The 15,147-nt window shown below is 33.1% G+C and overlaps 1 protein-coding gene across 4 annotated transcripts in view; it reads left to right on the plus strand.

The window, feature by feature from the left end:
- Positions 1 to 15,147, plus strand: part of LOC139089053 (transient receptor potential-gamma protein-like) — a 123,046-nt gene that overhangs the window by 8,930 nt on the left and 98,969 nt on the right. For all 4 annotated transcript variants that reach the window (XM_070638481.1, XM_070638480.1, XM_070638483.1 and 1 more), the window contains exon 2: positions 1,472 to 1,660. The gene's annotated coding sequence lies outside the window, so the exon portion shown is untranslated. The remainder of the gene's footprint in view (positions 1 to 1,471; positions 1,661 to 15,147) is intronic.

Consider the following 15,147-nt stretch of genomic DNA (forward strand, 5'->3'; position numbering starts at 1 on the left):
CTTATTAATGATGAAATTTGTAAACAACAAGAAAAATTATTCAAATTGCAATTAAATTTCATTGCCTGAACTGAGAAAAAAAGAGGCGAGGAAAAAATACAATTTTATTTATTTTTTAAATACAATAAAAAAAAAAAATGAAAAATTTTCACGAAAAGGAAAAGCGGAAAAAAATGAAAATTGTACTAATGAATAATTTGCAATGTAAATTTTCAACACAAATTAACTTGTGTTCGTTAAGGGAATACAGATGGAATATTTGGGGGATGGTGGGAATTATTTTGATTTCTGAGAATTTAACTGTTGACGAAATCAGATGAGCGGGAATTGATGATTGAATTTAGTGAATGTGGGGAGTGTGATGAATTTAATGGATTTGAAGAATTTAGTTGGAATGCATGCACAAGTAGAAATGATTCAGTAGAAGGCTATTCAAGTGATTTGGTATTTAATCGACTACAATTTCTGGGAATTGTACAGCATTTAATCCATTATACGACTATTTGTCTATGACTGCAATGTACACATGGAACATTAATTTACGTGTATGATTTTGAAGGCACTTCATCTCTTACATAATGACAAAATTGATTTTTTAATCCTCCAGTTTTCACTGATTATAACAAGTTAATGGTTCCTTATTGTATTACAATAGATCATCCAGATGACGATTAATGGCGAATCAGGTTCAAGAATCGACTAATTATCGGTCGTATTTTTGGCGCAAATTTAAACGATTTTATATCATGTCTGATGATCTGTAGAATTGTTCCAGTTTTCACTGATTATTCGAGGATTTTCAGATATATCATGATTGTGACGTATTGATCAGGTCAAAGTTGGTAAAAATCGGGTTTTGGCGCTTACCCCTTTCTGTATGACCATATTCTTTAAGTTGCCTTTGGCTCTTGGCGACTTCTTCAGCAGGTTGCCGCCTTTCACCGATGACCCACTTCAGGGCTTTCGCCGATATCGGTAAACTTTTAAAAATTATGAATTTTGTTACTGAATATTGTTATACTGTATTTAAAAGACCTTCGTCGGTCAATGTATTTGGAAGTATTCAACGAGATTTTGCCGGTTATATCGGGTATTATCCATGTACATGCCAATTTTGGGTCAAATTTCTACCTTTTTTAAATGCAAAATAAATGCTTTAATTGATTTTACTTTAAAAATCTCAAACAATTTAAAGACTTCCTCAGAATCTCCTACCCTAAAGTGCTCTAAAGTGCACAACAAGCTAAGCCCTCGCAGAAAACTCCCTCGCTTGCAGAAAATCATCTAATTACACTGACATTAATTAAATTTCAATTAAAATTAAAACAAAACTTTCTCTTACTCAACGCCTCGGCATCGCTGAATCTTAAATAGACATTTAATCATGAATTTTAATGCTCTTAAACAGCAGCAGAAAGAAAAAGGCACAAAATAAACTTACAAATTTCTTCTTTTTCTTGTCTTTTCACAGCTTTTTTGATATCATCGAAGACAAAAGAACTTAAAATATTGTTAAAAAGTTCGTGAGACAAAAGTGCAAACATAATCAAAACATAATTTAAGGATTAAAAGCTCCATATCCAAAAATTGTCATCCACTGGATCCTATACGTCGACATTTAAGGTCGTCTGCGGTTCGCCGCGACTGCCGCAAAGTGCAGGTAAGAAATTTATTTTTCAATTTAATAATCAATTGACGGAATGGCTCTCACAAGGTCTACGGACACGCAAATATTTGCCCAAAAAAACCATCATGTCATTGTCATTCGGGAAATTACGCACAAGAATTTTTTTTTCCTTTTTTAATTTCGTAAATTGGATTTTTTTTCATCATATTTCCATCGTCCATTACATTACATAATGTGGTGGTGGTAAAAAGGATAGCACTTGGATGACGAAGAGGTTTTAAATGATATAATCTACATGTAAACATGTGTATATCCCCTCATTCACAAGTCGCAAAAAAGGTTGAACAATTTATTGTTCGATGTGGATGATTGGACTTCACCCATCAATAAATAAAATTATTATGTCCATATATGTGTGCATATTCTGTAAAAAATATTATATCGACTATAAATTTTAATCATTTGAAGCAATTTATGACATCTGGGAAGTTTTACATAATTGTTTGATTTTTGATTTATTTTTATTTTATGACTCAATGGAGTTAATAAAACTTTTTTAATTAATTGGGGATTTTGAGGATTAAAGGAAATAATTTAGAGTTGATTAATTGGGGGTTTGTTTGATTGGATTGCAAAAATTATGATTTAATTCAAATTTATTAAAGTTATTTAACCAAGTACAGTTAGGGGGAGTCTATTGAGGGCTCGGTACCCCATCTGAGCAATTTATTAAGCTTAGATCAAAGAGGCGTAGCCAGGGAGAGTCTTTAGGAATCCCAGAACAACACCTAATCAATTTATTATGGCTACATCAAGAAAGCAAGGTATGGGTAGCTATTTAGAGGCTTGGGACCCTAACTGGACATTTTATTATGTCAGTACCAGAGAAACGTAGCCTGGAGAAGCATTTTTGGGGCCTGGGAGTCTATCTAAGCAGTTAATTAAACCTGGAATAATTAGATTTTATCAAGGCAGCCTTTTGCATACCCGGGTCTCTTTCTTAGCAATTTATTGAGACTTTACTCAGGCGCGTATCCATGGCAAGCATTTTTGAAGCAAGAGACACTGTCTAAGAAACTTATTGAGCCTTTATCCAGTAGCAAAATCAGAGTTTTGGTTTGTTTGATGCATAGCAAACCCCCAACCTGCCCTTCCCTATGAGCATTAAATAATAAGTGACTACCCCCTAATAATCAATGTAACTTATTTCCCAAAAGTCATACGTACATAAAATTACATGAATTATCATCGCACGAGCATCAGGATAGTTTTTCAATAAATAATGCGATAACTGTCATGCTGCTCTCATTTTCTCAATGTGCCAATAAATTTAAATATTAATATTATTGCAAAAAACACAAAAAATTCATTAACATCACAAGCTCATATTCAGCAATATTGAGAACTCGACTCCGCTACTCAGTCTTGTCTGTTTTACATTTCATGCTTAATAAATTTTTCATTTTCGACAATTAGAATTGCTTGTGCTGCAATTGATTTTCCTCTCATATTCATATTTTGTTGTTGTTGCCTCTCACTCTGCTCGAGTGGAAAACTGGCGGAAAAAAGATGAACGCAAATGAAAAATACACGAATAGTAATAGAAAATTGTAATTGTTATGATGATTTGGGTTCTGGCAAAAAAAGTTTTATTTCATCGAGTAATGAAAATAATCGTGAAAATGTATCTTTTTGTAGGATTTTAATTGCTGAGAAAATGTTTTAAACGCTCGATTGAGTCAAAGACAAAGTAAAAAGGAATTTAATGAGGAACGATGTGTGACTTGATTGGTCAAATGAGGAAATATATTGAATGAATTTTTATTGATGAGAAAATTGTTTTGAGAATTTTTATTTGATCAGGAGTGAGCCTTTTGGTGAGAATTTGTCCAGTAAGGGTGTTTAGGTAGAGGTGAAGTCCAAAAATTTTATTTGGAGGTCTCAATAAATTTTCTGTGAAATTTTGAAACTTATTCATTTCATAGTCACTTATTACATACAATTACTGGTATTTTCAATTCTCGGAGAAGGTCCAGGGCCCCAACAAGGTTTCTTCTGACTATGCCTTCTAGGTTCAGACTTGATAAATTGCTTGAATGGTGCCTTGAGCCCTCAAAAGACTCTCCCTAGTCAATTAAAAGCTACAAAGTGGTTGACACCTTGGTTACGTCTCTGATCTGTAGAGTGGCAGCTGTATAGGCAAATTAGAGATGATAAGGCTTGCAATCGACCATATTCGAAATCAAAGAGAGCATCAATTAGAACTTAGAACCATCCATTTAACTCCACAATCAATTAGCAATTAAAATTATCATTTCCACCCAAACAAATTACCAAATTTCATGCACAAAAACCAAACAGTAAACTGCGAATCAATTTATTTACTCATGCATTTAATTACACTCAACCACAACGGATATACTTTAATTAATTAAATTGAAAAAAGCCTTTGTGCTTGATCTGTTAATTGACTTTGATATTGATAATCAAATTTTTATCAGTGTTTAATTGAATCTATTGAGTTAATTTGATTACAGAATTAACATGAATTTACATCAACACTAGAGAAATTTCTTGTTCAGTTCAGCAGTCAATTATATGATTGTTTGTTTTTGATGTGGTCAATTTTAAGCTGATGAGTGTCATTCAAAGTATAATAATGCAATATTTACTTTGTTGCTTGCTTTAAGTTGGATGTTTTTGGATTATTTATGTCATGAAGAAAAGTTCTTTTGGATTCTGTACAATTTGAGCATTAATTCAGTGTTTCTAGCCACATTTTTGTAATATCATGATTCACGCTGACACAATTGATGATTAATGCAGCGAAAATGCACTAAAATCTGATCAGGCATTCACAAAAATCAAAACTTAGTTTAGAATGTAAGCTTACCATTATCCTGATCTCTTCCGCTGTCTAATAGAGTTAAGGCAAGACTCAGACACTCATCTGAAAATTGATCCAACTTCAAACTATAATTTCACATTTTATTAGCAACCAAAACTAAAAATCAGCATCAATTATGCATGAAAATGCTCAATATATCCAATATCCAAGACTATGCTGCACTCTAACTCATAAAACCTCTTCCATAATCATCAATTTATTTCCCAATCCGCTATTTTTGATAATATATGATTTAAACTACATTCAATTAATACAATATGCAGCTGAAAATTTTGAACGTTCAAAACTAACACAGCTGGATCTAATGAATATTCATATGCGAATGTTCAAAACATTTTTTGATGATCGTTGAAAATTTTTCAACAACTTTATATATTTTTTTGTTTTGCGTTAAATTAAATTCCCATTGTAAATATTTTGATGAGAAATTTTCTAAGCTTTATTCACTAAAAATATTTTATGGAATATGAATATTATATGATGAAAAAGTTTATCATCATTATATTTATTAGCATGAATAAATTTAGTTGTCATGGAAAATGATGAGGAATAATTGAAGCTTTAGTGGATCTGATGATGATAACTATTATATTGGAGTATTGTATATTTTAGAAAAAAAGCTGTTGCATCGGATGAGTTTTTGGCATCGATTGAATAAATGTTTGGAATAAGTTTGATGTTTTATCAAAACTAGAATTAGTCAATGTGCATACTAACCTAAATGAGGGTACTCATTAGTATGCACAACCAATTTAATTTAGTTTTCTCAATTTTGTGAGCAATCTTGTATAATTTTATGACAAACTTGTCTATTCGAAGAAAAAGACAATTGGCTAAATTTAACTAGTTTTAAATTATCGCAACCAACAGGGTTTTTGATCCCCTTCCCAAATTTCTTCAATTTTCTACTATTTTACGAGTCATAAATCAACACTCTCCCTCATAAATATGTGCGTTTCCAATCAAATCCTCATTACCACTTTTTCCCCCATAAATTCACGTGAACGAACACCAAAAGCGTAAAAACCAGAGATTCAGAGCTGCAAAAGGGCGTTTCGCGGCTAATGGACCTTTACCAAGTGGGGGTGTGCCAGACCACAGTACTTACTTACTTCGCAGGCCGTACAGATCAACTGTGATCCATGGCCTCCCTCAGATGTCGCCTATAACTGGTTCTATCGCCAGCTTCCGCCTGCCAAACCACTGTATTGAGATCAAACCACACCTTTGATGACACTATTGTCAGCATATTGTCTTTACCCAACAAATAGAGGCTGTAAGCCGCGTTTACACTGCATATGATTCGAAAAAGGACAGGTATAAAAGCTTCAATAATTAGGTACAGAAGTACGAAACCATTTTGATACCGAGCCAACTCGACTCACACCCAAAGGCTTAGTCAGATACTTTTTGAGAGTAAAGCAGGACTTTTGAATTTTTTGAATGAATTGCATGAATTTAGAAAAGATTTTGGAATTATTTTTATGAATGATCCTAGCAAATTGTGTTTTACCCCAAAAAACATCATCCCCCACCTCCCTAATATAGCCCTGGCGCGAACTCTCAATCAAACTTCAATAATAAAACAATTAACTCCCAACAACAACAGCACTTGACACAACTCTCTTCCTTTGTTCTAATTTTCTAATTTCCATAGCTCATTAAATCAACATTCATAATATAATTTATTATCCCCCTTCAATATTTAATCAGTGCGAAAAAATAATTCTATTTCCATATCGATTAACTTTCAATTTTCATTAATGATGTATTGCCTCTCTATTCATTCTATGACCTACTGATTTCTATGACTCATCAATATTTCAACATAATTTTCACGATTATTTGCTGTTCTAATTATTTTTCTTGTAACATTCATCGAATGTACTTTCACCCTGCATTTTCTCACACTTTTCAGTCTCCCACTCTCAATTCCTTTATATTAATATTATTTTTTTTTCTGTACTTCCGTACATTAAAATGTGGTTTTAATTCGAAATGTAATAAATATACATGTGTATGAAAAATATATACCGCGAAAAATTCTATCCACAATTTGAATAGTCGCTTGTATGCTTCCATTACATGGTATGTTTGGTTGAATGAACCCATTACCCTGGAAAAAAAATCAACTGCAATTTTACAATGTGCTCTCTTTATAGTAAAGGCTAAATTAAAACCGAATCGAATGACTGAAAGGAATAGTTTTTTTTTTGTTGTGTTCGTTGTGTACGGTCGGGGCACTCAATTCATTTGCTTACTCCTCCGGAAAATAATAATTTTTTTAGTTCTACCTGATTTTTTTTTTTGTACTTTATGTGCAATTTACAGTACAAAAAATGCAAAATCATTTTCCACAATTTACGATCACTTTTTACTGATTTCAATGAGCTTTCATTACACTTTTTGCTTCAACTTTTTTTTTGTGGCTCATTGTGAGGGAGGAAAAAAGTTGTTTTTTAGTTGCTTCTATGGGAAAAGTTTGTTTTTGCTTTGTTCAGGTTGTTTTTTGTCCTATTTCTGATGATTCTTATTCTTTTGGAAAGTTTTGTTGAATTTTTTAAAATAAAAAGTGGAAGGTTTGGAAGAATAAATGGAATAATTGGATATGAAAGGATTTTCATGGAGTCTTTGAAGCTGAACTAGAAGTTGAGTAGAATTTTTAATGGAGTTGGGACTACTTTCTCTGATAAACAACGATCATGCTGATGTATATGGCCAAATATCGAGGATATTCAACTAAAACGATTGATCAAGATCACGCTAAATTTAGATGACATTGCTCTAGTTCTGCTAGACTTTTCCATACAAAATTCAAGTCAACTTCGAGCTCTGCTTCCAAGAATCCTAAAAAAAACAGTCAATACAGGTGGTGCGTATTCAGAAGCTGTCGATAAAGATAGTATTGCGTTTGTTATCAGTAAATGGCAGACGGAATTCAGTGACAGAGCTAGCTTTAAGGGACGTCTAAAGAAAATCATTGATTACAATTGATCTGCATGACCAGAAGCTTATTTACTTACTTCGCTGGCAGTACAGAGCAGCTGTGATCCATTTCTTCTCTCAGTTGGCATCTAAAACTGGTTCTATCGTTGCTTGTCCTTTAGCCAATTGCTAATATCAAGTGCAACACTGTCTCTATCAACAGCATGACCAGCAAAGTAAGCAATTAAGTAGTATAAATATGGTTCTGGATGTTCCTGGACGTATTCACGTAACTCAAAAATAGCTGGATTAATTTGTTAAATATAGTATTCGTTAGGTTGGACGATTTGAGAATTGAACCCCTCAACCCTTCCGTTATTTAATTACAAAAAGATCCCTAAATGAAAAAGTCGACTCAATTTCAATTAAATTCAAGTTTTCTGGAGGCATAAAATTCTAATATCCTCTGAATCAAACCCCAAAAAGCCACAATTTAAAGAAATCCAGTACAAGGCCATCATCATATTGATGTAAAGTCATTTTGACAAAATTAAAAAAATAAAATGCAAACCATAAAAAGACCAGAAGTATGTCAATAATTCAATCTATCAAACTGCAACAACCTCAAAAAGTTCGTCCAATACATTTCCATTAAAATTATGTCAAACTTTTCTACGTTTGCAAAAAGTTCCAAAAGGACTCGTTAATTTTACTGTCAAATCCAAATCTTTCTCCTTTGCCTGCCAAAAAACCATTAAATTGTATGCCGTTCATGCCGAAAAGCTTGAAAAAAAAATATGCAAAAGCTCTTCACCACATTCCTTTTCACTTCCTTTTGCAATTCATTCAGCCTAACATGCAATGACCCAATTTTCTATCATCATACACATTTAACCCGCCTTCCTCATTTTTTTTAATACCAATCTATGTTATTTCTATTTTTTTTTCTGGCGCGCGAGACATGTAGTAAAAAAAAAGTGAATTGCAATCGATCGAGGAGGCGATACGAATGCAGAAAGTGAAGTAAAAACTTTGTAATTTTTTTTTCATTCCTTTATGTGTATATTGTGGTGATTTCCTTCATTTTTTATTCAGGTCGATGAACTTTTTGTAGCTTACTCAATGAGAGCTTTGTGTGCTTCCTTTAGGAGTCGTTTAGATATTGAGTAGCAGTTGAAATTGTTGAGTAGTGTATGAGTTAATGCTTGTGAATGTTAATTGTAGCTGGAGCCTGGTGGTTGCTTTACTGACTTACTTGATTTTTTGGCCATACAGCTCATATAGCTGTGATTCATGACCTCCCTCAGATGTCGCCTAAAACCAGTTCAATTCCTGGATACCTGAATATGCCAGTTACTATCCTGTAGATAATATTCAGAAATATTCAATACAATCTTGATAATTTCTGTAGATAAACAGTTGCAATTAAATTCGTTAATTTCAAATTGATTTCTGGAGCTTCTCTACCTTATTATACTAGATTAGCTTGCTCGTGAGCATTATTCTCAGGTTACTCTGCTCTTAGGAGCACGTTCCAATATTTGTATGAAGTTTTCAATACTTGCTAGGGACCTAATTAATGTCGATGAACTTTTTGTAGCTTACTCAAATCCTAGGAAATTTAGCATTTGAAATTTGTCAACATTCAGTTGTTACTAAACTGATTTTTTAGACAACTGAATATAGTGTGAAGAATATGGCCTAAATTCCTCCGATTCTAAATGCAATACTATCTCGATCGGTAGCTTTTTTCCATGAGCCTCGAGCTTGCTTTACTAAATTATACTAGATTACAGCTCTGAGCACGTTTTATTCTCAGGGTGTGGGACCTAATTAATGTACAAATATTAACATGTAACTCACTATTGCCATTTGACCAAATCCGGCACCAAGTAAGATTAATGACAGCCTGAGTGACTTAACTAGCAACGTCTGGTACTGACACATTTGTGCTGTTATTAAAGTTCCGTTTTTGATATTGGATTAATATTAACGACAAACCCAAAGTGTAAAAATTAATTTAATGAAAGCTGCATTTTCATAGTTGACTAGCCAGTCTGACTCAAATACCCAGAAACTCACTCCTATCAATTTCAAGTTTTGATCTTTAATCAACAACCATAACACCTTCTTAATTCATTGCACAGAACTAAACGTCCTCCTTCTCAAAACTTCCTCCTTTTTGTTACATAATACCTAAACTACATTCCATACTCTCGTATGTATTTACATTTAAATGCAGGAACTAAATTGTATAATGTGCATATATAAGAAAAGGCATAGATTCGTTGATTGATGACATGATTGATATTTTGTGTAGATAAAATGTTTCTTGATAAAATATGCTGATGTTTTGTGGGATAATGGGGGATGGTGTGGCTCTAAACATGCTTGTGGAAATAAATTTATAGCCATGCATTAGTTTAAAGCTTTTTATCAGCTTGTAATTGATTGTATTTTAGTAAGGAAGATACGATTTATTGGTTCTGATGTTGTGGATTTTTTGGTCTTTTGCTTCTTATTGCTGATCTCAATCTGGGTTTATTGTTACATGAATCAAAGTGAAAATTTGGGTTAGCAAGGCGGTGCCTAACTATTGTTACATGATTTATTTGAATATCTCATGATTTATGAAGTTCAATGATCTAAATTTTTAAGCAAATTCATCTGTGTAACCTGGATAAATTTCCAGATTGTGACTGTCATGCTCTCAAATAATAATAAAACGCAATTTCCTCCTAATCACATGTAGCCTTCCTTGATTTTCACATTATGTCATTAAGTAAACATGTCGCATCTGATGAAATGAAATGAAATGTAATAATAATACAGTTGTCGCAATATTAAAGTTCAAAGTGGCATTTAGGGGAAAAAGTTGTGTTATGCTGTCTAATGACGTTAGCAGGTGGGATTTACTTGAATGGTCTGGAGAGCATATGGAGTGGAGAAAGTGAAAAATCCAACAATAGGCGTGATTCTGGGCTGAAGCTAGATTTTTCAATTCTATCAAAAAATGTAGGACATAAGAGATATTTTCAGATGTTGAAGCCAAATTGAGATTGACACAATTCTTTATGGACAAATAGAATTTAGTTTGAAATGTTATACTTCACAAAAAAGCCAGCCAAACATCATTAGATGCTAATTTTAATCAGTTTTTAGCAATCTGGAGCGTCAAATTGACTTCGATCATTAGATTTTCTTAAAGCTGTTCATTCTCAGTTTCTTTACATAGCTCATTAGTGATATCTGAGTCAAAATAACTTGATGACACAATGGGTTAATTTTTCGATACTTAATTATTCCAATGCCGACCCTTTGAACCGCGTGGGTTCGAATATTGTAAGTAATAACAAGTATGGATTGAAAACGTGACCTTCCTTTGCATTCTACAGACAGTAACATCTTCAAAAGAGTGATTTTGATACATACGACTTTGAACGAGGTGTAATGGCTTCATTGAATTGCCTCATTTGTAGAGCTTGAAGTCGAGTATATGGTCGAGTCGATTTGAGTCAACTTTTCCATACAAAATCCGGGTCGACTTCAAGCTTTGCTCATTCGATTAGCCGCTGATCGATCTGACTGAAATCTACATACCAAAAAATCCCTATAAATTGAAGATACCAGAGCTTAAACTCTCATCAAATTTATTAAAGCATATCCACCCAGCAACAACAATATCAATATACCCTCAAAACACCCCAAAGCACAAGAAACAAATTTCCAAAAGCTTTTAAAATGATTAAATTATTAATAAATTTCATACCTTTTTCTGTATCATTGTATTAAATAACTTAATACTTATGCTCATTGAGACTTTCAAAAGCTTCTTTTAATTTCTCCGTAAACAAAAAAAAAAATTTTTCAATTAAATTCATTGTAAAGGAATCAACAAAACATTAAATAAATGAAGCCTTTACCTTTCCTCTGCAGACCCTTTTTGTGTACTCAAAAATCACAAAATTTTGCTTCTTATTCCTTGTTGTGTAGAGGCAGAACCTCCTTTGAACCTTTTTTTAAAATGTTTGCCTAAAAATTCCCCCATTTACGATAAGGAAGAAGTTAAATTCATTGAAATGAAACTTTTTTTTTTTGTTCCTAAAGAGTTAAGTTTTGGAAACGAAGAAGATTTAAAGCATGTCAAAGTCAATTTTCAAGTTCACATTGTTGCCATGTCAGCCAGCATCTCATGATTATTATTAAATTGATAATGACATTGAGAGGAGTTCGTAAACTTTACATCCACAACCTGACCTAGTCATTAAATAAATTTATTTTGTATTAAAAGTGCTTATTGTATGGCTGACTATTGAGGATGGTAATAAATCTGTAAGTTATGTGAGAACAGAATAGCTGTTGGTAAACATCTTGTCAATGGAATTATAAAATTTTATTTTATGTAAAATGAGGGTTTCGGGTCGACTTCCTTTGATGACTAACATTTTCTTGAGATATTAACAAGTGAACCGTGGCACACAGCTTGCCCACCACTGCTTTTGACTTTATGTAATTCCATCTATGCAAAGTTAATAGTTTAATATGGCTTGATATGCTCTATTGTTTGAAATAGTTCTCAAAATAAGTGTATTATCAAGAGAATCCCTTCCAAAATGAAGTCATACAATAATACAAAAGAATCTCCAATGAATAAGAAAACATAAACAATTTTCAGAAGAAATAAAACTACAAAGAGAAAATAAGAAGAGTAAACAAAAAGCTAAACACGTTTCAGTTCCAACATGTCATTCGTAAGACCTTCTCAAGCAAAGTTTGCAGTTCCTTCTTCATTCGAGAAATGATTATCAGAATAAATTCACTTGAGACTTTTATTTGAACCTACCTTAAAGACATTTGTTCAGGAAAACTTTCATGTTACTAATCTCTATGTTTATAAACTCTATTGTTGGATGGGAATAGCTGTAATCTTATTTTTCTGACAAATATGAAGCCAAAAATAAGAAGCTGGATTAGATAATAGGAAGGAAATCTCTCATGAGACATGCAATTTTTAATATGAAGAGATGCTGCATCTGAAAATGCCTTGTAATTCTCTCAGACACATGTCTTTGTGACTTTCACGTTTTTCTCTCTTTTTCAATTGGAGATGCAGTTCATCATGTGGATGGAAATAAGAGAGAAGAGGAAAGAAGAATTTAGTTTACATTTTTGAATTCATATTCCGTATTAAGCACACAAAATAGAATTGAAATTAGATGAAAACAGTTTGCGGGGTCGTTCACTTATTACGTAACGTGAAGAATTGATCTTTTTGAGTCCTCTTACTTCCTTTTGGTTTCAAAATCTCCGTGAAAATGTCAATTTGAAGCGTAATATCCGTATTTCAACACCATCTCCTCTCCCATCCCTTAATAGCGCTACATAACAAGTGAATAGCCCATAAGCATGTGCTTAGCTTTTTTGACTGCTCGACACGTTCCCGAGAGACATGAATGAAGAATGCTCCGCCACGAAGATGAATGTGCTGTTAGTATGAGGATACGAATAAATATCATTTAGCAGTCTCATTGCATTGTATCTAGTTCTAATGTCACAAACAAATTGATTAAGCCGACTCTTAGCTTAGTATGAAGTGTACTGGATACCTGACATCTCACCCAGCTCAAAGTTGAGCTGAATTTTGTGTGGAAAAATCGACTTGACTCCACATAAAATTGGATTTGACTTCGAGCTCTAATCATTATGCTTTCCTGAAATCCCGGTTCCGCAAGATTTTCGGGATTTCTCGGTTTCGGTTTCGATATCGAGTAAGCATTCTTATCATACCATTCTCTAATTACTCCTGAACTCCTCCGAACAGACAAGGACACATCATAGTCTTGTGCTCGAGATTTGTCGAGATAAAGACTTCGAAGAATATCATTGTAGTGTCGGTTTTGGTCTTAATCCCGGTTTATGTGTTGTTCTTGATCGCGCTTCACGTCTGAATCCCAGTTCACTTTCCTATCCTGGTCCAGATTTCGGTCTCCGTCTCGAAAATTCGTCATAACCGAGACCTCAATAAGATCTACTAATGAACATGTTCATTCAGATAACTATTCTAATTGCCTGTTAGCATCTAGTCACATTATTTAGTCAAACATCCCTTAAAAGCTTCACAAAATCTCAACACAAGCCTTAAAATCAATAACATTCATGTTGTTCTGTCAGTCAGTGCTCTAAAAACAAATAATTGAGCTCAACAATAAATATACAATCTAGCAAACTACTAGCATGTTCAGTACATGACTTAAAACACAAGCAAAACGTGTTGTTGAATTTTTTTTTATTTAAATTCCTTTCCATGTTTAACAACGATGATTAATACGAAACAAATTACATAAAAAAGTGATTCTTTTTATTCACGTATCAGGTTGTAAATTTATATAGAAAAAGAAAGAAAAATAATTGAAATTTTGAATGTAAACAAGACTTTTTCAATTTTTATAGTCTAAATCGACTTTTCAATTCATTTGATATATGAGATATTCTCAATAATTTATTGATAGGATGAGAAATGTACAGGCTTAGGGGTAATAAATGTCAGTTGAGTAAATCATCTAAACAATTTATTCGAGATTGAGGCATTGATGGGAATAAATGTGTGCATTGGCACCCTGTTGGCTGTTTGATGTATTGTTATTTACTGTTACTCACCTTCTGACTGTTTATGAATTTTTTGTTGGAATTCCGACAAATAAGCAAGAATGTGCTTTTGGGGTGAGGAAGCAAATGTTTTTTTGATTGTGGTTTGAACATAAATTGTGAAATATTGATGGATAAATAATTGGTTGAATTATCAATGGCTTTAATGGATGTGGTATTGAGGATGCTGTCGGGGATGTCTCTATCGGATGCTGACTAGACCTCCAAACTATAAAGCATCTCAATATCTAGCACATTGTGTAAAAATGACCAAAAATAGGGCTTCAGGCTGACTTAACTTTGACCTGAGGCTGAATTTCATTCAATCTGGCCTAAAACTAAGAAACAAGCAGCCCTGAGTCTACCACATGACGTAGAGCTTTCTAAGCCAGCAAACGTCAAGTCTAAAGCCAGATAATTCAAAATATTTCCATTATTTCACGTCTAGACTTCAATATTTAGCAAAAGATCATTAATTTCCGGCAATCTCAATACAATATCTATTTATTTTAATTAACTGAAGTCAATGATTTCAAGACACAGTATATAAAATTTAATTTCCTTTCTAGAAAATTCATGTGAAAATGTAAAATTCAAGTGTTTAGATCAGTAATAATCTAAAATTTTATCACCAATTTTTCTAATTCAATTGTGCTTGAATATTCAACTAAAATCATCATCTTAATGCCTTTCCTCAATTTAATTTTATCAGAAAGTACTTGAAGGTGTGATTCGTAAATTATGTCTAGTGTTTTAGAGGAGATGGAGGAAGAAAGAGAGGAGTTGCTTGGATATTTAGTAGTTTAGTGATTCGAAACTTAATTGCTACTCAATTCTTTTTGAGTACACGTCCCGAATAGTCCAAATCAGTTTATCGGTTAATGATTCGACCCCTGGCTGACATGACTCTGACTTAGTGCTGGATTTTGGATCGATTAACTGACTTCTGCTATTCGAGAGATATGTACAACTAGTCAACCAGAATCCTGCACATTTAGAATGATTTTGACACTCAGATTGAAGCTCTAAAGCCTTCCTTACC

This window comes from Chironomus tepperi, unplaced genomic scaffold (assembly GCF_022539635.2).
Source record: "Chironomus tepperi strain 1889 unplaced genomic scaffold, CSIRO-AGI_Ctep_v1 contig_174, whole genome shotgun sequence".
NCBI lineage: Eukaryota > Metazoa > Arthropoda > Insecta > Diptera > Chironomidae > Chironomus > Chironomus tepperi.